General features: G+C 46.9%; 1 long non-coding RNA gene across 1 annotated transcript; it reads right to left on the minus strand.

Annotated features, from left to right (window-relative positions):
• Nucleotides 1–5,571: 5,571 nt before the first annotated feature.
• On the minus strand, nucleotides 5,572–13,974 carry LOC118312763. Its single transcript, XR_007031489.1, has 3 exons — nucleotides 13,883–13,974; nucleotides 5,822–6,234; nucleotides 5,572–5,693 (listed from the first exon to the last, which is right to left on the minus strand). It is a non-coding gene; the product is annotated as an uncharacterized LOC118312763 (long non-coding RNA).
• Between the last annotated feature and the right edge of the window lie 1,558 nt (nucleotides 13,975–15,532).

Consider the following 15,532-nt stretch of genomic DNA (forward strand, 5'->3'; position numbering starts at 1 on the left):
ATAATGAACAATGAGGAAGACGGATGTAATTACAAAATCAATTCGGATAAAACACACGGCACCATCTTGCTGCTGACGACAGCCGTTATTCCAAATATATTACCATATACCGTTCCCACACACACACACACACAGACACACACACACACACACACACACACGGGGGGGTGATGAGGACCGCCTGGCTGACCCTTATCCCAAAGAAAAAACCCCGGCAGTTGCCAGCAGCTCCCACAGCACAGACAGATCACACAGGACGGAGCGGACTTGTTGAAAGTCAACAAACTTTTCATGTTGCCCTCAGTTTTGTGGGATTTTGTTTGAGTAAAAGTACATGCGACCACAGGTAAAAAAAAAAAAGAAGTAATAACTGCTGTCCCGCTCCAAAACAAGTACGGATTCTGTCCAGAGCCACAGACGGGACACACGAAGGGGGAGACCCCAGCCGGAGACCTGATCTGTGTTGAGAAAGGACGATATTGACGCCGCAAAACTTGCACCGTTGGAGTTCGAACTTCTGAAATCCAATTGAAGTGGGGGTGCGACCTCTTGGGAAGGCGAGAACATCTCAGGCTGCGTCAATACGACGACGTTGTCATTGTGAAACGGCCTGTCAGGATAAAAAACGATCAGTTCTAATCCCAGTCCGTGCCAACACGCCTGAAAACGTTCATCACGTGACCGTCCATGTGCACCGGCACGACAAACAGGAAGCAGATGCATTTTTTGGGGGCAAAATTGCTTACGGACAGAAAAATGCTAGGAACGAGAAACGAGGAAATGAGGATTCATACCTCCACACACGTAGGGTCCTCAACTCAAAGGTCCTTGCGTGTGCTTTACGTGGGTTGTCTTTTAGAGATATGAGTCATGTTGCTGGTGAGTATAGTAACTATATCATCCCCCTATAGATAATTCCGCCTGTTCTCCCCCCCAACAGTTCTTCATTCCTAATCTGTCCTGCGCAAGGTGTTCCAGCCCTTCTCTCGGGTCGTCTGTTTTTATTCCTATCACGTTCTCTGGGGACCTTCCTGTTGCCGGTTCATCCATCCACCTGCCTCCTTGTTCTCCTCTCCACCTGGATGCATTGTCATCACAAAGATCAGCCTGCCTGCGCATCAACATTTGGAATTAAAAAAAAAGGAATACAACCTTCTCCCTTATGACAGTTGCTCACAGTATATTTGTAATTTCTCCTTCGGTGCGACACCTTCAGGACCTTTCTCGAGATCGATGCGAGGAAAAGGCACGTTCGATGTGAGTCCCCACACTTTGAAACGTAACCCCGTCTGTTAGGTGGCATGTGCTTCAAAGACCAAATGTACAAATAAGTGGTCTTTGTCAGGGGTCCACGTCTCCGCCTGCCAAGCTTTTCTGAAACTCTAGATTTGAAAAATATTAAGTGGACGTCAGTTTGGAATTTAATAAGAAATACTGTGTTACCAACCGAAACCAGAGGGTTTCATTTTGAAAATTATGCATTTGATTGATCTTGTGAGCCAGATGCTCTCACGACTCCGAGACGATATTGATGGAAAGTGTGTGTATTGAAATAACGAAAACCGAGACTGTCATCTATTTTATGAATGCATATGTATTCAATTATTTTTGGGTAAACCATTCATTTAGAAAATCGGTTTTTTTTTTTTAAACAATGACTCTCTGACGTCCTGAAGAATTCACACACGAAGGAGAATAAAACAAATTGACAATCTTTATTTAATAGTCAACGTTTTTAAAAAGAAGGTTGGTCAATCAATAGATAAATACATGAACGACAATTCACATGACGGTCAACCTCGGAGAGGAAGAGCCATTTGGGGGTTGGACTTTTCACAGGAAGCTGCGGCCTCGGTATCACACGTGAGTAAATGCGAGCAGACCCTGCACTCGCTTGCAAGCCAGTGAATTCAGAAAACACTGGACAGCAGATCTCTGCCCCTCTGGTGAACACACTTGGAGCAAACCCGCTCCCAAGAAGCCCCCGGCCCAACCAGCACCATGGCTGACGAGCCACAACAGAAAAGAATAATAAGAAAAAAACCACGAAGATATAAAAGAATCCCCTCGGGCCAATGGCTCACACTTCATCCATCCTGGAGTCTTCTCACACCTGATGTCAACTGGAGAGAGGGAATCTGAACCTTCACAACACTGTGGAGCAGCACGCGCATGAGGTCAGAGCCAGATCTCAATGCTGCGCACATTGTACAGTCACATGCATCATCCCACACGAGTAACCTGTCTGCAACGTAATCCACACAGCAGTTTGCAGAGACGGAGCCTCGTGGCTCTTGGTCTTGTGCGCCCCGATGGCCCTCGCGTCTCGGGAAGAAGAAAAAAAAGGTTTGAGCCATGAGTACTTCTCCAAGTACACGCCGCACACTGCAGCTCCAAATAGTTACAGTCTGTTGGACATTCAGACGTTTAATAGCCCCAACTTTAATTGTACTGTAAAAGATCAGAAAAGATGCAGGGAACATTTTGTAACATTTGCTCCAAATCATAACTCTGACGGAGTTTTAATTAATTATCCTGGTCCACTTTGAATGGTTTGGATTTTTGGCAGCGAACAAAAAAAAGCGAACATAAAATTTTATTTTCGCCTCTTTTCCCAATGTTCAGCCAAAGTCAATAGTCATAAGTTCACAAAAAAAAACAAATCCAAGACTGAAAACAAATGATGATATAAATTGCTGTGCTGACATTCAAGAGCCGCCAAGCTATTTTCTGTTTTAACATCCAGAGCGACTGGACATGACGGTGTCCAGACGTGTGCTGTGTGTCGAGACACTTGGTGTGTTCAATGACACCATCGTCCCTCGGGGGGATAAACACTTCTCAGAGAACCTACACACGTCAATCCCCCTACTCTCTTGTCTGTCCTCTGACAGACCTGGAGTGGATGACTTCCCAATGTTCCCCTGCTCATGTCCGTCAGGACACATCTGGTGGAAGATACTCTTCTGCGGTCTTTTAATGTGATGAATTCGAAATATGCACATATTTTCCCAGACACCCTATCTGTTTCGTCTGCTCTGGTGCAGCCAGCGGGCCATGTGTGTTGGGCTTCACGCTTCCCAAGCCCCCCGCCTGCCTTCCACTGACCACGACTTTCTACCACAGGACCCCCGCCGCTCAACGAGGCCCTGGGGCCAGACCACTCGTCTGCCCAACATTAATGGCTGTTAAGCAATTCGGAGCCTTTTTCGCAGTTGAGCCAACCACTCCCCAGGAGTCCAATTTGACACGGAGACACCCGGAGCACATTCTCGCAGATTCAACCGAATAACCGGAGCGGGTCTCTCCCGCGCCTCTGTTCAGCCCGTGTCCATTCATGGCGGTTTTGGTAACAATTGGCGAGGAGATTGTTCTGTACCTTCTGGGTGAGATGTGTCATTACAGGGCCCTGGAGGGGCCACCACCGTGAGCATGGTGCCCTTCAAGCCTCTTCCCTCTCCGCTCATGAAATAAAATGGCTGAAAACAGCTGACGGCAGGTTTCTCAGCCGTGCCAGTGGCACGACTAGAGATGGCAACGTCGGCGTCGGACAGACGCAGACGTCGAAACAAGGACAGAAACCTGCACGCAGACACAGACAACGCGGACGTTTTCGTTTTTTTTTAGACTTGTAGCTTTGATGGAGGCCGGGAGCCGGAGGATACATGTTCATCACCAACCATGTGCCAAACTAACATGAGAACACAAATGTGTGCAAATGTTGCTCCGCACTTTTCCCCCGATCTGTTCCCCCCACCCCAGCCCCCTGGTAATGTTTCCGTAAAAAGTGTACGTGTGAGAAAACAGCCGGAGGATCCCAGCGAGCGGTCGGGCGCTCTACCCGGGCGCCGCCCCTCGCCCTGACTGCTCCGGAAATCTTCCGGCCGTTGTGAACGCGTTGGACTCGGACAGTCTCCCGCTTCGCTCCCCACACGTGAACGTCAGGCGGAGTTCATGGCTGAGAACGGTCAAAGTCTCGTCGAGTGGCGAGTCTGAAATCGCAGGGTCACAAACATCACAAAAACTGTCTTGCATCGGAGAGAGTGGACGGCTGAACTTTTCACCTACCGCCGGCCGACCCCTGGTGCCGGGTGAGGACACTCCAACAACCACCAGACCAAATACCAGTCAGTGGAAGGACAGTGCAAACACCCTGGGGTTTGCTTATCCTTAAAAACTGGACTCGCGCACACACACACACACACACACACACACACACACCACAATTTCCCCCCGGCACTTGGATCCAGCCTGGATGTTTAATTGCGAAGGACCACCATGATCAGACTGCTGCGTTCAGTGCATGCGCGACACGACTGCCAAAGCCTCAGCGAATAAAGCGTGACGAAAGTGTCTGGATCCAAGGGTGTATGAGGTTAATGGTGGATTTATTGCTTATTATGGTTTCGTCAGCCGATCCGCACACGGTCACGTACTGTAAGGGGAAAAGAGACAAACTACAGAATTAACACTAATATGGTCTAAAGAGTGACTCCATGTGTTGATTCTCAGAAATATCGAATGCTTTTTTTCTGGGAACGTCATGATCGTGAACAGTGTCCTCGTGGGTTTAGCGCTGGGTGTTATTAGAGGCCATGTCAACGGGATCAGCAGGAAAATCGTGCTGGACGCTCAGACAGCACTTTGACACTTCCTGTATTGAGCCATCCGATTACTGAAGGGCCATGACAGCCATTGAATTGATTTATCCGGAACTCGCCCGTGGCTTCGCTCAGACCTGCTCAATGCAGACCGAACATGCCTACACCGACATGTGATAGAAGGAAACCAAAATCAACCCCCAATAGTATATTATCTCTTCAGGATTGTACACTATGATATTTGTTTATCCTCAACCTTGTGATTGCAAGTGAATTAAAGCATTAATTAATAAAAGTTTTTGAGCACTTAATAAACATACATAATGAATGTAATATTATACATTTCCTCATTTAAAAAAAATAAAATGTTTTCCAAATTATATTTTTGTCTATCAGGTCCAAATTTGGTGGATAAATTACTGCTTAATAACAGTGTGGAAATCATTGAAATCCATCTACTGTTTTATTTGACAACTACGGTTTTGAAAAAAGCATAACAAAAAACATATATACATATTACAAATGAGTATTTAAGTACGTAAGGCCGCGAGTTTACCTACACGTCTACTTACCGTCGCCCAAATAACCAGGATATCCAGTTATCACTAACGTATTGTGACAGAGAACGCACCGCGGTGCACCCCGCTGTCACTGGCGTGATTCCCTGTCTCCTCTTCCCTCCACGGCTGGAGGTGGAGAAGGCCGCTGCGGTTCACCATACTGGTCCAGGTGTCACAGAGGTCGATCCGGGCCAGTCCACGCCGCCGCCGCCGCTGGAAGATGAGGAGAAGGATAAGGACAATCGTTTCGTTTGTCACGTGTGCAGTATCTCTTCTATGTTGTTTTACACGTGCTCGCTCGCTAATTTTGCGGATTACACAATAGTTTATCTGTTTTTTTTACAATAAAAAACAGTTTGAAGCATTATTTTCTGAGCACATGCTGGATGTGACTGTGTGGAAATACAGACATGGTGTGAAATGTGTCGACTTCCTGCTCACTGGCTCCGATGTGGACAGACTCTGTCCGTGTCGTTCAGCATGGACATCCAGGTGCAGCCACCATACACAAATGCATGACAGATTCATTTATCTGTGGATACATTCCTTATTTAAAACAATAGAATAAATGATAAGAAATGACCTTAATAGGTCAGAATAATAATACTCTAATTATCAAAAATATAAATGTGACAAAAGAAAGAGACGGCAGTTGATTACCATCGGGAGAAGTTGCAGCCGTTTCTGTTGCTCGGTCCTCGCCGGTGCACTCTTTTTGGGACAACTAACAATAACAGGACCAGCAGCTGGGGGATCCACAGCCGCTGGCTGGTCGTCATTCCTAGCCTCTCCGCTCCGGCATCCATATAAAGCTCTGGCGTCCCACTTGACTGGCTGATGATGAGTGACAGCATCCCTGATTCCCATGACTCCGGAGCCGTCCGGCCAGGAGAGAGGAGGGTGGGCCGAGGAGGTGCCAGGGAGCTGGATCAGGGGCATCTGCTTCTGGGTGATTTGGCACAGGGCTGGATCGGACGACCACGAACAAATCACCGCTCTTCGTGGCCTCCCGACGATGGACCGTTTGCTCTGCTTACTTTACCGTTAACAGACCTGGAACATTTGATCCAACCCTGAAAAAAGAAAGAGCAGTCTCGGTAATATTAACTCCTGATTGCTCTTATTGGGAGTGGGTGATGCGATGGCGGCAATGACGTCTGCAGCGGCAGTGAGGAAAAGTAATGAGATGGAATGTCTCACACCGTGCCAACCCCTTGATCTGTCAGTTTGAATTACGCTGGTGTCTGTGGGAGAGTGTCTGTCGGATCGAGCCTGTACCGTAAATCTCCGGGGACCGGCGCTCGCCAGGAGGGACCAGCGCGGGTCCCCGTAACCTTCAGATGCAGAGTCGATGAAATCAGCTGATCTGCCGGAGAAAGACGTCAATGCTGCTGTCACTCACTTCCCCCCCCCCCCATATGATGGAGCAAATTCAGCTTTTCAAATGTAAATGCGCCCTCGGCCCAAGTCTACGCTACCGTCTGTATTAATTGTGATTCAGAGGAGGAAAAAAAGGCCTTTTCCCCCTCTCCTGCTTCATGTATGCCCGCCGAGCATTCAGGTAGACTTTGAGACTCTGCTCCGTTAAGGGCTTGATAGCGCTCCAACAATGTATCAGACGAAAATAAGAACCACAAGAGTGTTGACGCACGACGGCAGATCGGCAAAGCTCTGAGTCAAGGAACTTAATCATTTTGGTTTTTGGTTTTTTTTGAATCCCGCTCGCTGAGACCTCCCCGAGCAGGGAAACCGGACCGGTCTCGAATCTTGGACTGAATCACAGCCTCCACAACGAAACAAATTTGCATCAATGATCATTTTCCGAGAAAAGGAGGAAAAATCCTCGCAGAGAGTTTTCCAGAGCTAATAACAGTGTAATTAGTGACAGGACAGTCGCCACAAAGGTAACGGGTGTGCATCACGTGTCACACGCGTCACGTGTGCAGACCTTTGTGAGCGCTGCGCCGCTGCGCGACACCAGAGGGCCTGACGTGAGCAGGTCGGGATTATTGAAGCTCTGCAAAGAAGTGTCTCCGTCGCCAAAGGGAAGGTAAAACTTTGTCGGGCCGTGCAGAATTCGATAGCCCAAAGAAAAACCCGATCTCTTTCCTTAAGTTCTTTGTGGCGTTGTCGACGCTCCCTCTGGATGCGCTGACACGTGCCAAGAGCCACGATACCCGGACCGGTGTCGTTCAAGTAATTCTACCTAAAGCCTGCGTGATAACATTACTTGAAAAGACGGCCCGGAGTCCTTATATTGACAGAACAGTGGCGGATCCGTTACCTACAGAAACGCACCAATACGTCGGATGTAAAAATACTCCAGGGAAGAAAATCCTGCGTTCAAAATCCCTCTTCTTTCAATTAAAGTTCAGAGGTATCGTCAGCAACATGAATATTAGTTACTGCAGAAGGCATTAATGCATAAGCTTTACATGCACTGAACCTATGCAGAGGATGTGAGAACGCAAAATGTCCGCAAACGTTGCCCCACATTTTTTTTCTAGTAAATTTCCGGAAAATGTCCCCGTGAGCCCGTGTACGAATATACAGCAAGAAAAAAACACAGCGAGAGAGAGGACGCTCTCCCGAGCAGCAGAGTACAACCCACAGAATAATAATAATAATAACAATATGAATATTATCACAATATCATATTATATTTGAGGGCATGTATGCACGACCAGACATGAATTGATCCAGGGCTATTCTCTAGAAATCATTCTTAGCTGTGTAAAAATAGATGAAATAAATATACAGTTTTGGGGTTATCCATGAAACAATTATATTTCAATTATAGTCCTTAAAGATTTAACCTGTGGAAGCATTCTTGATCATGGGCAACCGCGCTAAGTAGATTCGTCGTCTGCCTCCACAGCATTCGCAATTATTCCTCCTCTGTGCTGCCGTTGATGCATAACTGATTAAAAATTAAGGATGGACGAAATGGATATCTGCCAATATTGATCATAATGCTTTTTTGCAAAGTGCAAAACCCGCCGCAATGTCAAACTTGTTACAATCAAGTGCAACGAGACGAACTGAGGAAAATGTCTCTCTCTCTTAAAGCATCCATACGGCATGTTTTCATGTAAAAGATCCCACTTTGACTCGAGAGGAGCGTGTGGTGAAATTAGACCCTTTTGGTTTTGGCTCCCTCCGAAAAACCAAAGAAAAAAACAGCAAACTTTAGCCAACACTAATACTGAGGGAAGGTCACAGGAGGCGGCCACGCTTTAGCTGATCAACTCAGTCATTTAATGTAGCAAATGCAATTATTCATCATAAACCCCCAAAAACATTCATGTGAACGCAGATTAAGACCGGTACAGTGCGAATGTTCCTGATATGGAGAAATAGGATTGTTCGCTCGCTGCAGTTCAGATGAACAAAATTGTTCATTAAAATGCTGCCATGGGTAATTGATTTGCCCCGAATTGTTTTACACTGGCAGGAACTTTTTTTTCGAGCCCATAAACCGATTTATTTTATTTTTTTTAACTTTCTTTTCATCTGTTGGCTACGCATCACAGTTTCAAGCCTTCTCCCCGTGTTCCTCACTTTACGTGCCTCCAAGAGCAAAAAGAGAATCCTTCAGCCGCAGAACCCCCCCCCCCCCCCCCCCCCCCCCCGCCCCAATTAGCATTTATTTAGAAGAAAGAAAGGAAGAAGAAAAAAAATCCTACCTGGAAGTATTGGCGGAAACTGGCGCCAAGATTTACATGGGTAGGAGCCGCATGAATAAGAGATTCTGTTGGGTTTTCGCAAAGAACGACGTAAATGTCTGAGAAATGCGACCGAGGCTGCCAGCGAACTGGAGAAGCACTTTGTCGTTGTGCCGTGGCCCATGTTGTACAAAGTCCAAACGCTGTGGAATGAGGAGTCTACTGCTGTCTGGAAGATAGAGACTGAGTGGAACCCATCACCATTACCTTGGCTGTTTGTGGTCGTCCGCCTGCCATATCCCTCTCCCCACAAGCAGATGGTAACATCGCTAGCCTGCCAAGTTTACACTGACGAGAATGCGTGTGCGTGCATGTGCGTGTGTGCGTGCGTGCGTGCGTGCGTGCGTGTGTGTGTGTGTGTGTGTGCGCGACACAAGTATCCGCTGGTGCGTACGTGTGTACGTGACCGCACATAAAATTGTACGTGGCAATAACACGGTAGAGTTCATTCCCATCCATCGCGGGGGAAAAAAAGAAGAAGGGCAACTCGAAAAATTCCCCCCTTATCTTCCACAACAGAGGGTGCACTATATGTTGTCGTGTCTATTACAGAGCGTGTCTCGGCGGAGGAGAGTGATGGGCCCTGACTGGATGGATGTGAGCGAGGATGTAATACGGTAACCTTACTGCGCGATGAAACGAGTCGGCAAAGTGAACGGTGGGTAAGTGAATACAGTCGAGAGCAAGTCGGCAGACCACATTGCATGTCAGAATGTCCTGCAGGAGCGCAGGCTCCAATCCCTCACTGGTGCCATAATTTCCACACATCTAACAACACCAGGCTGAATCGGGATCCTTGTGATATAAATATTCTTTTAACCCCCTCTGTGTTTGCCAGTTATCATAGTTGGAGGAAATGAAACGGTGACCAGCCGCCCCCCAAAGACGGCTACCGTGAGGACAGGGCAACCAGCCAACTGATAAATCAAGCCATTGCGTGGGCCGCAGCTAATACGAGCACACATGGGCGTAATTAATAATGCAACCCCATCTCCTAGAAATTCTGTTTTTGTACAACTAAACTGCAACAACAAATGAGTTTTGTACGAACTGTGTTCCCTGGATTATGACATATTCTTTGAAAGAATGATTAGCTGCACCGGCTCCAGCAGGTGGTCGGGGTGGATGGCGGGTGTACGAAGTTCACGACTGTCGCGTCGGAGTCCGGGGTTTGCGTCCACAGTCCATCACTGTGGTCAGATGCAGGTAACAAAAGCACTCGGTTAAGGTTAGGGAAAGAAAGTGGTTCTGATTAAATCTGGATCAACATATTCTGTCTGACTAATTGGATACATTTTTATGATTCTGTATTAAAACCGGACCACAATCTTGAGTACCTGGAAATAATAACTAATAAAAAGTGTGATAATGCTGGAGATATTTACGAGGAAAACAGTTACAATGTTTACTAATACGAATCAGTATGAATGTATTTGCAATTTGCCAAATATGGAAACAAACAACACATCCTCATAATGTTGCAAGTAAACGTAAATCTGGTTACAATATTTTGCAGATTACTAAATAGGAAATGCTATTGGATTTGTAAAGCAATTAAAAAAGCTGAGGACCTGCGGGGCCTACACTATATATACCTTTACCATAGTGTAACAGGTGGTAGGATGCTGAGGCAGGAGCTCCAAAGCCTGCAGGGGTGGATTAAGTACAGAATAATTTCACAATTTGGGAAATACATCACTTATTCGGTCCCTGGCTGTGAGTGGGATTAGAAGATTGATACATGCCTTTTCTAGAAACACAAGACATTAAAGCTACAGTGTGTAATATTTTAGAAGAACTTATTCACAGAAATTGAATATATTGTCCATAACTTTGTATTCATATATGTATAATCACCGTTTTTTCGTCAACTCTGAATGAGTTAAATGTAGTTACATGAGGTGGACCCGACCTGCGTTTGAGTTGCCATGTTTGCTAAGTCGTGTTGAATTTCCAGCGCTGCTGGAGACCGGAAATTAGAATCAGCAGTGCGCCAACATAACGTGTTCCCTGTCGGGTGCTCAGTTGGTTGTGGTTTGCAACTTTACCACCAGATGGTGCCAGAAAATTTTTAAAAAATGACACACTGGGGGTTTAAGCATTGCCATCTCTGAACTCTGTTCACCTCTCTACATATCAACAGCAGGTTTGGCCAATGGGGCTGTGCTCTCCTACACTATCTTGTCGAGTTAAGAGAGTGAAACCACGGCTGTGTCTAAATTTGTCTAGCTTAGCCTAGCTTAGCTCGGGGCAAAGACAGGAAACGGGGAGAAACAGCTGAGCTGGCTCTGCCCTGAGCCGAGAAAATCCACCTACCAGCACCTCTGAAGCCCACTGACATCAACTAGCGGCTAGTTAGCTTCTTAGCATAAAGCCTGGAAATAGACAAACAGCTGGCCTGATTCTGTCAAGAGCGAAAAAGGAAAAGGAAAAAATGGAAAGTGGAGTGCACGAGTGAACGTACTACATTTCACCACTGTCACCCTGTGGCCAGGAAAGACGGTGTTCACACACCATCGAAGCCGTCATGCGCAGGAATGTGTGTCCTATTGTTCCCAGTTGGAATGAGGTTTGTCATAATGCCATTGAACTCCTTTGACAGCGCCGTAGTAAAACAGTGTTTAACATTCCTGGATGGTATTATGTCAGTAAAGACGCAGAAGAGATGTCTCACAATGCCTTTGGAATAAAACAACATGTTTTAGCCTGTTTGTGTTCACGAAACCCCCCGAGCCTCCCCTGCTTCCACATACTGCCAGTCTCTGTTGCATCCCACTCGGGGTATAAAATATCCCTCTGCGGTCGCCATTAACATTCACCCAGGAAGTTCAATCAGTAGCCAATTCTGGTTTTCCCTCTCTTTTTTTTTGGTAATTAGGCCCCAGGCCTTGTGTGGGGTGAGCCCGTGCATTCTGGCTGAGAAGACGCTCTGAGAGGGGATTTGCGGTTTGAGAAGCCTGGGCTGGAGAGAACAACTGTCTATTGGAGCCAGCAAACTTGCCCCGCTCTGATTTGACACATGCGCTTACACTGTGACAGAGTTAAGAGACAGGATGCAGCCTCGCCTCGCGTACGCGGGTGGGTTCGAGGCCCCTGCCAGAGAGCCTGGAGCTGGGAAGCCGGAGCGGCAACCAGAAAAGGCCTGCATGCGGAGGCCGCAGGATATCCTCTGGAAAAAGATCGCAGCCGTCTGGAGCCTCCTGGTCAAGAGGCTTAGGAGCACAAGCACCGCCTGAAGCCGGCCGCTTTTTTAATTCCACAGGCAAAAGGCTCTTCATATTGCCGAAATCACACGCACTCGCATGTGCGCAAAAACTCGAGCTGACACAAAGACATGCCTGCACATTGTCTGCACATTTATAATCACACTTTCAAAACCGCAAATTCTAATCCCCCCACCCCACCCCCGCCTCTCTCTCTCTCTTTCTCTCACACACACACACACACACTCATTCTGTGCTCAGAGATGTTCTCTTGCCTTGAGAGGAAATTTATTTCCCAGCATCTATGCCCTTGGAGAAAGACAAAAGAAAAAAAAGCTCATGCATTCATGCTGGTGCAATAGTGTAGGGGGAAAAGAATAAGACAGAGAATCAACAAGGAAATATTGTGCAATGACCAGAGAGAAAAGCAACTCTTTGCCAGGTGACCCCCTAACGTTTCTTATGCAGCTCTTGCAATTTCATTACGCAGTGCAACTCGTCCCCTTTCCACAACTCCTTATCAGAACGTGGTGGAGCACAGTGCGCCTGTGAATGGACGTATGGAATGTGGTCAACTCTCAGCACTGTATCCAAAACACCCCCTACTTTGATGAATGCACGCGTGTCAAACATTGTTTTCTACAAAATGGATTCCAATCGCGAAGACCGAGTTAATTTGACACGACGAGCCTGGCAAATCAATGAAAAATGCACAAAAAATAATGCATGTGCATTTATTACGGGTGCACACGTGTTAATATTCAAAGCTAATTGGAACCGATCAAAAAGCTTGGACGAGCTCAAGAGTCGCAGATCATTGTGCGCTTGTTCAGTGAGCCCTGTACGGCCGACCGCGTGGCGAACGGAGCGGTTATCTCCCCCCTTCCCTACTACATGTCAGGTGTTATTTGACTGATCCGTCCTCGCGGATCCAACTCTCTGATTTTTTCCTGCATCTCCATTCCCAGAAAAAAGGGAGTGGGTCAGGCAGCCCCTGCTCGTAGCCAAAACACTATTTCATCACCAGGGCCCACTTGTGTGACTGGACAGGGCAGGATTAGGACTGCATGCCTCATCCGTCTTTAGCACTCCCAGCATCTCCCCCCAAAACGGACAGAGATGGATGAGCTCGCTGGAGCCCGGCCCTCCTTTTCCACTCACTCCCTCACTTTGGGAAACTGAGCATCATGGAGCAGCTCGCTCCTCCCTCTGGTCTTGCAGCCGTCCACTTTCTTGTTCCTCTACCTTTGACCTTCACCGAATCGGCTCTTCTTCATACCTTTGCTTTGATCTCCCCAATTCCTCCCACCACTGCAGCCAATTCCACTGTCTTTCTTCACAAGCTACCCCTTCCTTGACTTCAATAACAAGTCTGCAGCAATGCTGACACGTCTGTAGGCTGGTGCCGCGAGGCTGACTGCTCAGAGTGCCATCTCGATGACTGGGAAGTTGTAGGTTGCTTTTGGATGGAAGTGCTAATCGAATGCAGTCCCTTTGCTTACAAAACAGCAGTGTTTGAGGGTTAAATGCCAGCAGAGCAACATGCCTACCGTGGCAAAGTCTGGAGATCATATTTCAACTCATCCTCAGGGGAACATGAATGCATGTATGTATCAAATTTCATGACAATCAATCCAAGCAGCTATTGCTCAAAACAATACACATCAGACTCACGGTGGTCCTACAGGGAAACGCTCGGGGAACACAAAAGTCATTAGGATCGATCCTCTGAGGATCATGAATGTCTTCAACTCAATGATTAAGTATTTCACTGGATAAGTGAGAATGCTGACCTGCTGGCGGCGCTATAGACAAAGACAGGGCTCTTTAAGGCTCCTCCTCTTGCCACTACGGTCACCTGTGCGACGTTTATGTTGGTCCAAAAACAGTCAACCTGCAACAAAAAGGGGATTTTTTTATTAATTTGACAAGTCTTTATTATTATCTAAATAATAAAACTATAAATACTACCAGGAGGACAGAACACAGCGGAAAAACTCATCCCAATTACAGTAGGAATATTTTGCCTCTCAATACAGGCCTCGGACATTTGTAAATCACCGTCATCGCCCTGCTGGTTGATTAATAGGCTGATCAGGCCCAGCTCTATCCCGGTTGTAAGCTCATCATCCCGGGGGCTCATCCCGTTCAGCCTACCTGGCCACTGTGGAGCAGGCCGAAGACAAGCAAACCCTCTCCAGGGACTAATCTCCCGGGGAATCCAGGATTATGGGCAGCGCTAACAGCGACTCTCCTGCACACTTTAAGCTGAGCCAACGGCTTAGTGGGGTTAGAAGGTTCCCTCCTCGCGGTTTGCTTGTCTTTTGGTCTGGGCCCTGCTGTCCAGGTATGGACTTACAAGGTATTCACAAGCTCTGGACTACTGGGACAAGGGTTGAAAAGGCCGTCGGGAGATTGGAGACGTTGTTAACAGCGAGCCGAGAGGTGGTTCTCAGATTTATGCGGGTTCTACGGTGCACGCAGGAGCCAAGAGGCTATTTTTCTTGACTCTACAAGGATATGTTTGGAAGCTGGAGGCAAGGGAAAAACTTCTGATCAGATTCATGACTGATAAATGATGCGTAACATCTTTTTTTTTTCTTGCTTGGCAAATCAAGAGATGCAAATTGGTTAGAAATAATATTACATACAGGTCAAGTTCACAATTGTAGCTTACTTACTGTCACTCATTGCTGCATAGCGGTTTTTACCCGAATTCATGAGTTCTTCATCCAGACTACAGATGGCACTATTGCCTCAGTATGGTTGGCACTGGAGAGCGATGCCTCATATGATGATCCGTCAAACTGATTGACATTTATTCTTCTCCCAAGTTCATAAATTACCTTTGCGAGCACAGAGGTATTTGCATTGGCGCAACAACAAAAAGGAAACATTCTGCTTCATATCAAACAGCTTTCACCCTGTAACTCTTCAAAAAAAAAAAGGGCTTCATTGAGCCTCAGCCCCTTTTCCTGTAAAGAAAAAAAAAAAAATTAACTCAGGTCAGTTTATGCTCAAACGTCCCCTGGTTTTCATTGGTTCCGCCAGATTTGTGAGGCAAATCAAATGCAGACTCATTCGTCCGCTGACCAAGGCCAGGGAGCATTAAAAAAACTGGAGAAAATGGCTTTCCACACTCGGGGGTTTTGAGCTGGTGACCTCTCAATTTAAAGGCGGTCCAAAAAAAAAAAAAGGACCATAAACTCAACACTCAGGTTTTCCATTAGCCGACGAGTGAAGTTATGAGACAATTGCCATGACTTGAACAACAAAAAGAGATGGAAGTAACAGCTGAACCCTGCACGGGTGAGCGGCGGCCTGAGATGATCGTTTGGATCTATTCAGATTCAGCCAATACAGAAACCGAACAGCAGAGGAAACCGGGGCTGCCTCTCGCTGCACTGAGATGTCTTTCTTCCCTCCGCCTGTCATGCATGTTC

Source organism: Scophthalmus maximus, chromosome 1 (genome assembly GCF_022379125.1).
Source record: "Scophthalmus maximus strain ysfricsl-2021 chromosome 1, ASM2237912v1, whole genome shotgun sequence".
Taxonomy (NCBI): Eukaryota; Metazoa; Chordata; class Actinopteri; order Pleuronectiformes; family Scophthalmidae; genus Scophthalmus; species Scophthalmus maximus.